The following is a 14,073-nucleotide window of genomic DNA, read 5'->3' on the forward strand; positions in this document are numbered from 1 at the left end:
ACTGGCCTACACCAGCACACACTCCGACTCTGAAGACCAGCAGGAGAGCCTTCCCCCTCGCATGCCCTCAACGGTCTTTCAGCAGGGACCTAATATGAGTAGATGACCCAGCTTACGGGCAGACACAGTGGACACCCAGATAGGAGCACCTCGAATTCTGGAACCCTGGTGTGTGTTTGCATGCAGGTCAGAAGGGGACCTACATGCCTACAGGCCCTCCTCCTGCCCACTGGGTAAGTCGAACCTACTGGAAGCCACAGACATCATTCAAACACGGGGTCACTGTATACCAGGGATGGCAGACCGCAAACACGACTGCTTTGATGACACTGACCATACGCCATGCATCCTGGCACTTCTTCACTGACAGAGTGACACTACCGAGAACCTCCCAGAGATCAAAGGCACTCTCCCCGAGGACCACAGACCGATTTCCAATGGAAGAACTCTGCTTCGCGAGGGGACCTGCAAGCTTCAAAGGGCACAGTGGCTGTCCACAGCAGCGCACCTGGCATCAGAACACTGAACGCATCTCTGCTCCGCCAACGGACTGCTCCAGATAAACCACTAGCTGTCCAAACCTCCTGCGTGCCACAAGGGCTGGCCGCATCATGCCCTCTCGGAGAAACACTTTCGCTTTGCACATTCCCAAACAAGGAAACAAAGTGGCCAAAGGGCATGTTCGCATAACCCAAATACCCCCAAGGTGAGCGGCACAGACGCTTCAACATGTCCAAATTCTCGGCGTCCCGCAAGACACCCTTTGGGCGACATTCCTCCGGCAACGGGATCACAACTCTACGCAGGTTAAGTACGTAACCGCATACTCATGTACTGCCAAAGCCATCCCCTTCGTGGGCAGCTGATGCCAGCACATCACGAACAGGACGCATTCTTGGGAAGACGTGGCCAGCTCCTGCAACCCAATCATGACAGCCCATCCCACGACATCACACAGGACATGTCCTCATGATGCCTTGCCATCTTCTGCAGGCCAGCAGCCACCACGCAGGCTTCAATGCAGCACTCGGTCCTAACCCCACTCCACGATGACCCACTTAGTGCCAAAACTCTGTCGGGAGCTGCAGTGGAGTAGCCGACATGGGCAATACCTAGCCCTAATCCATCAGCTCCCTTCCGTTGAAGACCAACCCCAGCCCACACCCACCCACTGCTCCATCCCCACCGGGCACTAAAGAACTTCAACGTGCCAAAACAAATGACAGAGAGGGACACAGGCCTGGCCTGAGGCTCCAGGCTCCAACCAGCGATGCTTCCTCATTTTGGCTTCCAGAAATAGCCCCCGAAGCTGCATGCACAAACGTGATCCTGGCCAAAGCACACCTTTCCAAGCTGCAAGCTTACTGGGCCTACACCAGCACACACTCCGACTCTGAAGACCAGCAGGAGAGCCTTCCCCCTCGCATGCCCTCAATGGTCTTTCAGCAGGGACCTAATATGCGTAGATGACCCAGCTTATGGGCAGACACAGTGGACCCCCAGATAGGAGCACCTCGAATTCTGGAACCTTGGTGTGTGTTTGCATGCAGGTCAGAAGGGGACGCTGGCCCTCACTCCTCACTCTCCCCTACCCCCGAGAGAATAATCGTGCTGGACCTCAGATTCGATGAGGAGACGGTAGAGTGTTCTCACTCATTTTGTTCAGATTTTCCAAGGACTGCATACAAGGGTGTCACCATCGATCCAATCACAAGCTGGGACGCTGCAGAACACAACCGGGCATGCCGTGGGGGTCTGAAAAGGAGAGATGACCTCGGAGTACTCCAAAACCCTGGGGAATCCACAGCCCTCAGGCCACTCAGAAAGAGCAACAGTCAATCCACTCTTGCAGCCACTGGGACCGTCTGAGGAAAACCTCATATCCAATGGCACATCATCGGGTGGGTGAAAGCCTACCTTCCTGAGTTAGCCAGAGCCATGCGTAGCAACATGCCCCCGTGTCATTTTTCCACTTTTCCGTAGCACTTGCAGTCATCAGCCAACGGGTACGTCTTCTTCTCTTTGCCGACGGCCAGCCTTGTCCAGCAGCTGCACCTGAGAACTGGACATAAATCAGGCAGGCTTCAGAATTGGACCGGTGTACTCAGAGATCATGATTCATGAGAAATTTTACCTGGGCTTGAGCTCGGACCCTGCCTCCCAAGGACGTCTACCTTTACAGAGAACTCAATGTTTGTCTGACAGCACGACTGCAGGAAGTAAGGCATGTACGTTGGCCGGTACGTGAGAGGGTATATTTTTGTTATCACGCATGTGCACGTGTGTGACTGTTACTGCACACGACGATGCGCTTGTGGGCTTCTTTGTGTGCCTCTGAATCTGCATCTTGCAATCTTTGTGTCCCTGTGGCCCTCTCCTGACACCTCGAACCATAAAAGCCAGAGTTTATACACAGCGTCCTGGATTTGGACCCCCCCACTGAATGGAGAAAGACCTCTTCAAGCTTCAACAGACTGAATGTGAACTTTGAAACCCAGGGTGCTTTGAAATAGGCCACGGACTTCCACTCTTCCACAGCCAAGCCTTCTGACCAACGCACAAACACCTGACGAGACCTGCTTTCCGACCGTGGGTGTAACATATAGATGGACCCAGAAATCCTGCAACCTAGTAGAATATGTAATGTGCACTTGGGGCCACTCTCAGCATTTTTAGGAGCAAGGAAACCTCCTATGGGCGGGCCGACATGCGACTGGCTACAGGCAAGATGCAGCCCGGCACCTCTCAAGGGGCTAACGAAATTCGGCCCAACTGCCAATTGTTGCCAACTATGACAAATCACTTTGCGAGGACCCATGGGAATGCCCACCACAGGAAGTGGTGGGCTTCAGTAACCAAACCCACGTTCAAACCCCACTGCGGAAACTAGGCTAGCTTCCCAGGCACGTTTTGCCAGCATCCAGCCACCAGGATTGGCGGCCCTGAAACCGGAGGAAACACTCAAATTCTTGACAGTGTTGTCCCACGTGTCCTCCTCCTGCCCACCGGGTATCTCGAACCTACTGGAAGCCACAGACATCATTCAAACACGGGGTCACTGTATACCAGGAATGGCAGACCGCAAACACGACTGCTTTGATGACACTGACCATAACCCATGCATCCTGGCACTTCTTCACTGACAGAGTGACACTACAGAGAACCTCACAGAGATCAAAGGCACTCTCCCTGAGGACCACAGACCGATTTCCAATGGAAGAACTCTGCTTCGCGAGGGGACCTGCAAGCTTCAAAGGGCACAGTGGCTGTCCACGGCAGCGCACCTGGCATCGGAACACTGAACGCATCTCTGCTCCGCCAACGGACTGCTCCAGATAAACCACTAGCTATCCAAAACACCTACATGCCACAAGGGCTGGCCGCATCGTGACTTCTCGGAGAAACACTTTCGCTTTGCACATTCCCAAACAAGGAAACAAAGTGGCCAAAGGGCATGTTCGCATAACCCAAATACCCCCAAGGTGAGCGGCACAGACGCTTCAACATGTCTAACTTCTCGGCATCCCGCAAGACACCCTTTCGGCGACATTCCTCCGGCAACGGGATCACAACTCTACGCAGGTTAAGTACGTAACCGCATCCTCACGTACTGCCAAAGCCATCCCCTTCGTGGGCAGCTGATGCCAGCACATCACGAACAGGACTCATTCTTGGGAAGACGTGGCCAGCTCCTGCAACCCAATCATGACAGCCCATCCCACGACATCACACAGGACATGTCCTCATGATGCCTTGCCATCTTCTGCAGGCCAGCAGCCACCACGCAGGCTTCAATGCAGCACTCGGTCCTAACCCCACTCCACGATGACCCACTTAGTGCCAAAACTCTGTCGGGAGCTGCAGTGGAGTAGCCGACATGGGCAATACCTAGCCCTAATCCATCAGCTCCCTTCCGTTGAAGACCAACCCCAGCCCACACCCACCCACTGCTCCATCCCCACCGGGCACTAAAGAACTTCAAGGCACCAAAACAAATGACAGGGAGGGACAAAGGCCTGGCCTGAGGCTCCAGGCTCCAACCAGGGACGCTTCCTCATTTTGGCTTCCAGAAATAGCCCCCGAAGCTGCATGCACAAACGTGATCCTGGCCAAAGCACACCTTTCCAAGCTGCAAGCTTACTGGGCCTACACCAGCACGAACTCCGACTCTGAAGACCAGCAGGAGAGCCTTCCCCCTCGCATGCCCTCAACGGTCTTTCAGCAGGGACCTAATATGCGTAGATGACCCAGCTTATGGGCAGACACAGTGGACCCCCAGAGAGGAGCACCTCGAATTCTGGAACCCTGGTGTGTGTTTGCATGCAGGTCAGAAGGGGACGCTGGCCCTCACTCCTCACTCTCCCCTACCCCCGAGAGACGAAACGTGCTGGACCTCAGATTCGATGAGGAGACGATAGAGTGTTCTCACTCATTTTGTTCAGATTTTCCAAGGAATGCATACAAGGGTGTCACCATCGATCCAAGCACAGGCTGGGATGCTGCAGAACATAATCGGGCATGCCGTGGGGGTCTGAAGAGGAGAGATGACCTCGGAGTACTCCAAAACACCGGGGAATCCACAGCCCTCAGGCCACTCAGAAAGAGCAACAGTCAATCCACTCTTGCAGCCACTGGGACCGTCTGAGGAAAACCTCATATCCAATGGCACATCTTAGGGTGGGTGAAAGCCTACCTTCCTGAGTTAGCTAGAGCCACGTGTAGCAACATGGCCCCGCATCATTTTTCCACTTTTCCTTAGCACCTGCAGTCATCAGCCAACGCGTAGGTCTTCTTCTCTTTGCCGACGGCCAGCCTTGTCCAGCAGCTGCACCTGAGAACTGGACATAAATCAGGCAGGCTTCAGAATTGGACCGGTGTACTCAGAGATCATGATTCATGAGAATTTTTACCTGGGCTTGAGCTCAGACCCTGCCTCCCAAGGACGTCTACCTTTACAGAGAACTCAATGTTTGTCTGACAGCACGACTGCAGGAAGTAAGGCATGTACGTTGGCCAGTACGTGAGAGGGAATATTTTTGTTTTCACACATGTGCGCGTGTGTGACTGTTACTGCACACGACGACGCGCTTGCGGGCTTCTTTGTGTGCCTCTGAATCCGCATCTTGGTCTCTGTGTGTCCCTGTGGCCCTCTCCTGAGACCTCGAACCATAAAAGCCAGAGTTTATACACAGCGTCCTGGATTTGGACCCCCCCACTGAATGGAAAAAGACCTCTTCAAGCTTCAACAGACTGAATGTGAACTTTGAAACCCAGGGGGGTTTGAAATAGGCCAAGGACTTCCACTCTTCCACAGCCAAGCCTTCTGGCCAACACACAAACACCTGACGAGACCTGCTTTCCGACCGTGGGTGTAACATATAGATGGACCCAGAAATCCTGCAACCTAGTAGAATATGTAATGTGCACTTGGGGGCACTCCCATCATTTTTAGGAGCAAGGAAACCTCCTATGGGCGGGCCGACCTGCGACTGGCTACAGGCAAGATGCAGCCCGGCACCTCTCAAGGGGCTAACGAAATTCGGCCCAACTGCCAAATGTTGCCAACTATGACAAATCACTTTGCGAGGACCCATGGGAATGCCCACCACAGGAATTGGTGGGCTTCAGTAACCAAGACTCACGTTCAAACCCCACTGTGGAAACTAGGCTAGCTTCCCAGGCACGTGTTGCCAGCATCCAGCCACCAGGTTTGGCGGCCCTGAACCCGGAGGAAACACTCAAATTCTTAACAGTGTTGTCCTACGTGCCCTCCTCCAGCTCACCGGGTAAGTCGAACCTACTGGAAGCCACAGACATCATTCAAACACGGGTTCACTGTATACCAGGGATGGCAGACCGCAAACACGACTGCTTTGATGACACTGACCATACGCCATGCATCCTGGCACTTCTTCACTGACAGAGTGACACTACCGAGAACCTCCCAGAGATCAAAGGCACTCTCCCTGAGGACCACAGACCGATTTCCAATGGAAGAACTCTGCTTCGCAAGGGGACCTGCAAGCTTCAAAGGGCACAGTGGCTGTCCACGGCAGCGCACCTGGCATCGGAACACTAAACGCATCTCTGCTCCGCCAACGCACTGCTCCAGATAAACCACTAGCTATCCAAAACTCCTGCGTGCCACAAGGGCTGGCCGCATCATGCCCTCTCGGAGAAACACTTTCGCTTTGCACATTCCCAAACAAGGAAACAAAGTGGCCAAAGGGCATGTTCGCATAACCCAAATACCCCCAAGGTGAGCGGCACAGACGCTTCAACATGTCTAACGTCTTGGCGTGCCGCAAGACACCCTTTGGGCGACATTCCTCCTGCAACGGGATCACAGCTCTACTCAGGTTAAGTACGTAACCGCATCCTCATGTACTGCCAAAGCCATCCCCTTCGTGGGCAGCTGATGCCAGCACATCACGAACAGGACGCATTCTTGGGAAGACGTGGCCAGCTCCTGCAACCCAATCATGAGAGCCCATCCCACGACATCACACAGGACATGTCCTCATGATGCCTTGCCATCTTCTGCAGGCCAGCAGCCACCACGCAGGCTTCAATGCAGCACTCGGTCCTAACCCCACTCCACGATGACCCACTTAGTGCCAAAACTCTGTCGGGATCTGCAGTGGAGTAGCCGACATGGGCAATACCTAGCCCTAATCCATCAGCTCCCTTCCGTTGAAGACCAACCCCAGCCCACACCCACCCACTGCTCCATCCCCACCGGGCACTAAAGAACTTCAACGCACCAAAACAAATGACAGGGAGGGACACAGGCCTGGCCTGAGGCTCCAGGCTCCAACCAGGGATGCTTCCTCATTTTGGCTTCCAGAAATAGCCCCCGAAGCTGCATGCACAAATGTGATCCTGGCCAAAGCACACCTTTCCAAGCTGCAAGCTTACTGGGCCTACACCAGCACACACTCCGACTCTGAAGACCAGCAGGAGAGCCTTCCCCCTCGCATGCCCTCAACGGTCTTTCAGCAGGGACCTAATATGCGTAGATGACCCAGCTTATGGGCAGACACAGTGGACACCCAGATAGGAGCACCTCGAATTCTGGAACCCTGGTGTGTGTTTGCATGCAGGTCAGAAGGGGACCTACATGCCTACAGGCCCTCCTCCTGCCCACTGGGTAAGTCGAACCTACTGGAAGCCACAGACATCATTCAAACACGGGGTCACTGTATACCAGGGATGGTAGACCGCAAACACGACTGCTTTGATGACACTGACCATACGCCATGCATCCTGGCACTTCTTCACTGACAGAGTGACACTACCGAGAACCTCCCAGAGATCAAAGGCACTCTCCCCGAGGACCACAGACCGATTTCCAATGGAAGAACTCTGCTTCGCGAGGGGACCTGCAAGCTTCAAAGGGCACAGTGGCTGTCCACAGCAGCGCACCTGGCATCAGAACACTGAACGCATCTCTGCTCCGCCAACGGACTGCTCCAGATAAACCACTAGCTGTCCAAACCTCCTGTGTGCCACAAGGGCTGGCCGCATCATGCCCTCTCGGAGAAACACTTTCGCTTTGCACATTCCCATACAAGGAAACAAAGTGGCCAAAGGGCATGTTCGCATAACCCAAATACCCCCAAGGTGAGCGGCACAGACGCTTCAACATGTCCAACTTCTCGGCGTCCCGCAAGACACCCTTTGGGCGACATTCCTCCGGCAACGGGATCACAACTCTACGCAGGTTAAGTACGTAACCGCATACTCATGTACTGCCAAAGCCATCCCCTTCGTGGGCAGCTGATCCCAGCACATCACGAACAGGACGCATTCTTGGGAAGACGTGGCCAGCTCCTGCAACCCAATCATGACAGCCCATCCCACGACATCACACAGGACATGTCCTCATGATGCCTTGCCATCTTCTGCAGGCCAGCAGCCACCACGCAGGCTTCAATGCAGCACTCGGTCCTAACCCCACTCCACGATGACCCACTTAGTGCCAAAACTCTGTCGGGAGCTGCAGTGGAGTAGCCGACATGGGCAATACCTAGCCCTAATCCATCAGCTCCCTTCCGTTGAAGACCAACCGCAGCCCACACCCACCCACTGCTCCATCCCCACCGGGCACTAAAGAACTTCAGCGCGCCAAAACAAATGACAGGGAGGGACACTGGCCTGGCCTGAGGCTCCAGACTCCAACCAGGGATGCTTCCTCATTTTGGCTTCCAGAAATAGCCCCCGAAGCTGCATGCACAAACGTGATCCTGGCCAAAGCAGACCTTTCCAAGCTGCAAGCTTACTGGGCCTACACCAGCTCGCACTCCGACTCTGAAGACCAGCAGGAGAGCCTTCCCCCTCGCATGCCCTCAACGGTCTTTCAGCAGGGACCTAATATGCGTAGATGACCCAGCTTATGGGCAGACACATTGGACCCCCAGATAGGAGCACCTCGAATTCTGGAACCCTGGTGTGTGTTTGCATGCAGGTCAGAAGGGGACGCTGGCCCTCACTCCTCACTCTCCCCTACCCCCGAGAGACGAAACGTGCTGGACCTCAGATTCGATGAGGAGACGGTAGAGTGTTCTCACTCATTTTGTTCAGATTTTCCAAGGAATGCATACAAGGGTGTCACCATCGATCCAAGCACAGGCTGGGACGCTTCAGAACACAACCGGGCATGCCGTGGGGGTCTGAAGAGGAGAGATGACCTCGGAGTACTCCAAAACCCTGGGGAATCCACAGCCCTCAGGTCACTCAGAAAGAGCAACAGTCAGTCCACTCTTGCAGCCACTGGGACGGTCTGAGGAAAACCTCATATCCAATGGCACATCTTAGGGTGGGTGAAAGCCTACCTTCCTGAGTTAGCCAGAGCCACGCATAGAAACAGGCCCCCGTGTCATTTTTCCACTTTTCCTTAGCACCTGCAGTCATCAGCCAACGCGTAGGTCTTCTTGTCTTTGCCGACGGCCAGCCTTGTCCAGCAGCTGCACCTGAGAACTGGAGATAAATCAGGCAGGCTTCAGAATTGGACCGGGGTACTCAGAGATCATGATTCATGAGAATTTTTACCTGGGTTTCAGCTCGGAATCTGCCTCCCAAAGACGTCTACATTTATAGAGAACTCAATGTTTGTCTGACAGCACGACTGCAGGAATTAAGGCATGTACGTTGGCCGGTACGTGAGAGGGTATATTTTTGTTTTCACGCATGTGCGCGGGTGTGATTGTTACTGCACACGAGGACGCGCTTGTGGGCGTCTTTGTGTGCCTCTGAATCCGCATCTTGCTCTCTGTGTGTTCCTGTGGCCCTCTCCTGAGACCTCGAACCATAAAAGCCAGAGTTTATACACAGCGTCCTGGATTTGGACCCCCCGACTGAATGGAGAAAGACCTCTTCAAGCTTCAACAGACTGAATGTGAACTTTGAAACCCAGGGCGTTTTGACATAGGCCACGGACTTCCACTCTTCCACAGCCAAGCCTTCTGACCAACGCACAAACACCTGACGAGACCTGCTTTCCGACCGTGGGTGTAACATAAAGATGGACCCAGAAATCCTGCAACCTAGTAGAATATGTAATGTGCACTTGGGGCCACTCCCATCATTTTTAGGAGCAAGGAAACCTCCTATGGGCGGGCCGACCTGCGACTGGCTACAGGCAAGATGCAGCCCGGCACCTCTCAAGGGGCTAACGAAATTCGGCCCAACTGCCAATTGTTGCCAACTATGACAAATCACTTTGCGAGGACCCAGGGGAATGCCCACCACAGGAAGTGGTGGGCTTCAGTAACCAAGACCCACGTTCAAACCCCACTGCGCAAACTAGGCTAGCTTCCCAGGCACGTGTTGCCAGCATCCAGACACCAGGTTTGGCGGCCCTGAACCCGGAGGAAACACTCAAATTCTTGACAGTGTTGTCCTACGTGCCCTCCTCCTGCCCACCGGGTAAGCCGAACCTACTGGAAGCCATAGACATCATTCAAACACGGGGTCACTGTATACCAGGTATGGCAGACCGCAAACACGACTGCTTTGATGACACTGACCATACCCCATGCATCCTGGCACTTCTTCACTGACAGAGTGACACTACCGAGAACCTCCCAGAGATCAAAGGCACTCTCCCCGAGGACCACAGACCGATTTCCAATGGAAGAACTCTGCTTCGCGAGGGGACCTGCAAGCTTCAAAGGGCACAGTGGCTGTCCACGGCAGCGCACCTGGCATCGGAACACTAAACGCATCTCTGCTCCGCCAACGCACTGCTCCAGATAAACCACTAGCTATCCAAAACTCCTGCGTGCCACAAGGGCTGGCCGCATCATGCCCTCTCGGAGAAACACTTTCGCTTTGCACATTCCCAAACAAGGAAACAAAGTGGCCAAAGGGCATGTTCGCATAACCCAAATACCCCCAAGGTGAGCGGCACAGACGCTTCAACATGTCTAACGTCTCGGCGTGCCGCAAGACACCCTTTGGGCGACATTCCTCCTGCAACGGGATCACCGCTCTACTCAGGTTAAGTACGTAACCGCATCCTCATGTACTGCCAAAGCCATCCCCTTCGTGGGCAGCTGATGCCAGCACATCATGAACAGGACGCATTCTTGGGAAGACGTGGCCAGCTCCTGCAACCCAATCATGACAGCCCATCCCACGACATCACACAGGACATGTCCTCATGATGCCTTGCCATCTTCTGCAGGCCAGCAGCCACCACGCAGGCTTCAATGCAGCACTCGGTCCTAACCCCACTCCACGATGACCCACTTAGTGCCAAAACTCTGTCGGGAGCTGCAGTGGAGTAGCCGACATGGGCAATACCTAGCCCTAATCCATCAGCTCCCTTCCGTTGAAGACCAACCACAGCCCACACCCACCCACTGCTCCATCCCCACCGGGCACTAAAGAACTTCAACGCGCCAAAACAAATGACAGGGAGGGACTCAGGCCTGGCCTGAGGCTCCAGGCTCCAACCAGGGACGCTTCCTCATTTTGGCTTCCAGAAATAGCCCCCGAAGCTGCATGCACAAATGTGATCCTGGCCAAAGCACACCTTTCCAAGCTGCAAGCTTACTGGGCCTACACCAGCACACACTCCGACTCTGAAGACCAGCAGGAGAGCCTTCCCCCTCGCATGCCCTCAACGGTCTTTCAGCAGGGACCTAATATGCGTAGATGACCCAGCTTATGGGCAGACACAGTGGACACCCAGATAGGAGCACCTCGAATTCTGGAACCCTGGTGTGTGTTTGCATGCAGGTCAGAAGGGGACCTACATGCCTACAGGCCCTCCTCCTGCCCACTGGGTAAGTCGAACCTACTGGAAGCCACAGACATCATTCAAACACGGGGTCACTGTATACCAGGGATGGCAGACCGCAAACACGACTGCTTTGATGACACTGACCATACGCCATGCATCCTGGCACTTCTTCACTGACAGAGTGACACTACCGAGAACCTCCCAGAGATCAAAGGCACTCTCCCCGAGGACCACAGACCGATTTCCAATGGAAGAACTCTGCTTCGCGAGGGGACCTGCAAGCTTCAAAGGGCACAGTGGCTGTCCACAGCAGCGCACCTGGCATCAGAACACTGAACGCATCTCTGCTCCGCCAACGGACTGCTCCAGATAAACCACTAGCTATCCAAAACTCCTGCATGCCACAAGGGCTGGCCGCATCATGCCCTCTCGGAGAAACACTTTCGCTTTGCACATTCCCAAACAAGGAAACAAAGTGGCCAAAGGGCATGTTCGCATAACCCAAATACCCCCAAGGTGAGCGGCACAGACGCTTCAACATGTCCAACTTCTCGGCGTCCCGCAAGACACCCTTTGGGCGACATTCCTCCGGCAACGGGATCACAACTCTACGCAGGTTAAGTACGTAACCGCATCCTCATGTACTGCCAAAGCCATCCCCTTCGTGGGCAGCTGATGCCAGCACATCACGAACAGGACGCATTCTTGGGAAGACGTGGCCAGCTCCTGCAACCCAATCATGACAGCCCATCCCACGACATCACACAGGACATGTCCTCATGATGCCTTGCCATCTTCTGCAGGCCAGCAGCCACCACGCAGGCTTCAATGCAGCACTCGGTCCTAACCCCACTCCACGATGACCCACTTAGTGCCAAAACTCTGTCGGGAGCTGCAGTGGAGTAGCCGACATGGGCAATACCTAGCCCTAATCCATCAGCTCCCTTCCGTTGAAGACCAACCCCAGCCCACACCCACCCACTGCTCCATCCCCACCGGGCACTAAAGAACTTCAACGTGCCAAAACAAATGACAGGGAGGGACACAGGCCTGGCCTGAGGCTCCAGGCTCCAACCAGCGATGCTTCCTCATTTTGGCTTCCAGAAATAGCCCCCGAAGCTGCATGCACAAACGTGATCCTGGCCAAAGCACACCTTTCCAAGCTGCAAGCTTACTGGGCCTACACCAGCACACACTCCGACTCTGAAGACCAGCAGGAGAGCCTTCCCCCTCGCATGCCCTCAATGGTCTTTCAGCAGGGACCTAATATGCGTAGATGACCCAGCTTATGGGCAGACACAGTGGACCCCCAGATAGGAGCACCTCGAATTCTGGAACCCTGGTGTGTGTTTGCATGCAGGTCAGAAGGGGACGCTGGCCCTCACTCCTCACTCTCCCCTACCCCCGAGAGACGAATCGTGCTGGACCTCAGATTCGATGAGGAGACGGTAGAGTGTTCTCACTCATTTTGTTCAGATTTTCCAAGGAATGCATACAAGGGTGTCACCATCGATCCAATCACAAGCTGGGACGCTGCAGAACACAACCGGGCATGCCGTGGGGGTCTGAAGAGGAGAGATGACCTCGGAGTACTCCAAAACCCTGGGGAATCCACAGCCCTCAGGCCACTCAGAAAGAGCAACAGTCAATCCACTCTTGCAGCCACTGGGACCGTCTGAGGAAAACCTCATATCCAATGGCACATCATCGGGTGGGTGAAAGCCTACCTTCCTGAGTTAGCCAGAGCCACGCGTAGCAACATGCCCCCGTGTCATTTTTCCACTTTTCCGTAGCACTTGCAGTCATCAGCCAACGGGTACGTCTTCTTCTCTTTGCCGACGGCCAGCCTTGTCCAGCAGCTGCACCTGAGAACTGGACATAAATCAGGCAGGCTTCAGAATTGGACCGGTGTACTCAGAGATCATGATTCATGAGAAATTTTACCTGGGCTTGAGCTCGGACCCTGCCTCCCAAGGACGTCTACCTTTACAGAGAACTCAATGTTTGTCTGACAGCACGACTGCAGGAAGTAAGGCATGTACGTTGGCCGGTACGTGAGAGGGTATATTTTTGTTTTCACGCATGTGTGCGTATGTGACTGTTACTGCACACGAGGACGCGCTTGTGGGCTTCTTTGTGTGCCTCTGAATCCGCATCTTGCTCTCTGTGTGTCCCTGTGGCCCTCTCCTGAGACCTCGAACCATAAAAGCCAGAGTTTATACACAGCGTCCTGGATTTGAACCCCCCCACTGAATGGAGAAAGACCTCTTCAAGCTTCAACAGACTGAATGTCAACTTTGAAACCCAGGGGGTTTTGAAATAGGCCACGGACTTCCACTCTACCACAGCCAAGCCTTCTGACCAACGCACAAACACCTGACGAGACCTGCTTTCCGACCGTGGGTGTAACATATAGATGGACCCAGAAATCCTGCAACCTAGTAGAATATGTAATGTGCACTTGGGGCCACTCCCATTATTTTTAGGAGCAAGGAAACCTCCTATGGGCGGGCCGACGTGTGACTGGCTACAGGGAAGATGCAGCCCGGCACCTCTCAAGGGGCTAACCAATTCGGCCCAACTGCCAATTGCTGCCAACTATGCCAAATCACTTTGCGAGGACCCATGGGAATGCCCACCACAGGAAGTGGTGGGCTTCAGTAACCAAGACCCACGTTCAAACCCCACTGCGCAAACTAGGCTAGCTTCCCAGGCACGTGTTGCCAGCATCCAGCCACCAGGTTTGGCGGCCCTGAACCCGGAGGAAACACTCAAATTCTTGACAGTGTTGTCCTACGTGCCCTCTTCCTGCCCACCGGGTAAGT

The 14,073-nt window shown here is 54.3% G+C and overlaps 4 non-coding genes across 4 annotated transcripts; all 4 read right to left on the bottom strand.

The window, feature by feature from the left end:
- Positions 1-1,613: 1,613 nt before the first annotated feature.
- On the bottom strand, positions 1,614-1,706 carry LOC132489559 (small nucleolar RNA SNORD116). Its single transcript, XR_009531964.1, has one exon. It is a non-coding gene; the product is annotated as a small nucleolar RNA SNORD116 (small nucleolar RNA).
- Positions 1,707-4,389: 2,683 nt separating this feature from the next.
- On the bottom strand, positions 4,390-4,482 carry LOC132489484 (small nucleolar RNA SNORD116). Its single transcript, XR_009531894.1, has one exon. It is a non-coding gene; the product is annotated as a small nucleolar RNA SNORD116 (small nucleolar RNA).
- Positions 4,483-8,530: 4,048 nt separating this feature from the next.
- Positions 8,531-8,623, bottom strand: LOC132489476 (small nucleolar RNA SNORD116). Its single transcript, XR_009531886.1, has one exon. It is a non-coding gene; the product is annotated as a small nucleolar RNA SNORD116 (small nucleolar RNA).
- Positions 8,624-12,671: 4,048 nt separating this feature from the next.
- On the bottom strand, positions 12,672-12,764 carry LOC132489477 (small nucleolar RNA SNORD116). The gene has a single exon (XR_009531887.1). It is a non-coding gene; the product is annotated as a small nucleolar RNA SNORD116 (small nucleolar RNA).
- Between the last annotated feature and the right edge of the window lie 1,309 nt (positions 12,765-14,073).

The sequence above is a fragment of the Mesoplodon densirostris genome, chromosome 4, assembly GCF_025265405.1.
Source record: "Mesoplodon densirostris isolate mMesDen1 chromosome 4, mMesDen1 primary haplotype, whole genome shotgun sequence".
NCBI lineage: Eukaryota > Metazoa > Chordata > Mammalia > Artiodactyla > Ziphiidae > Mesoplodon > Mesoplodon densirostris.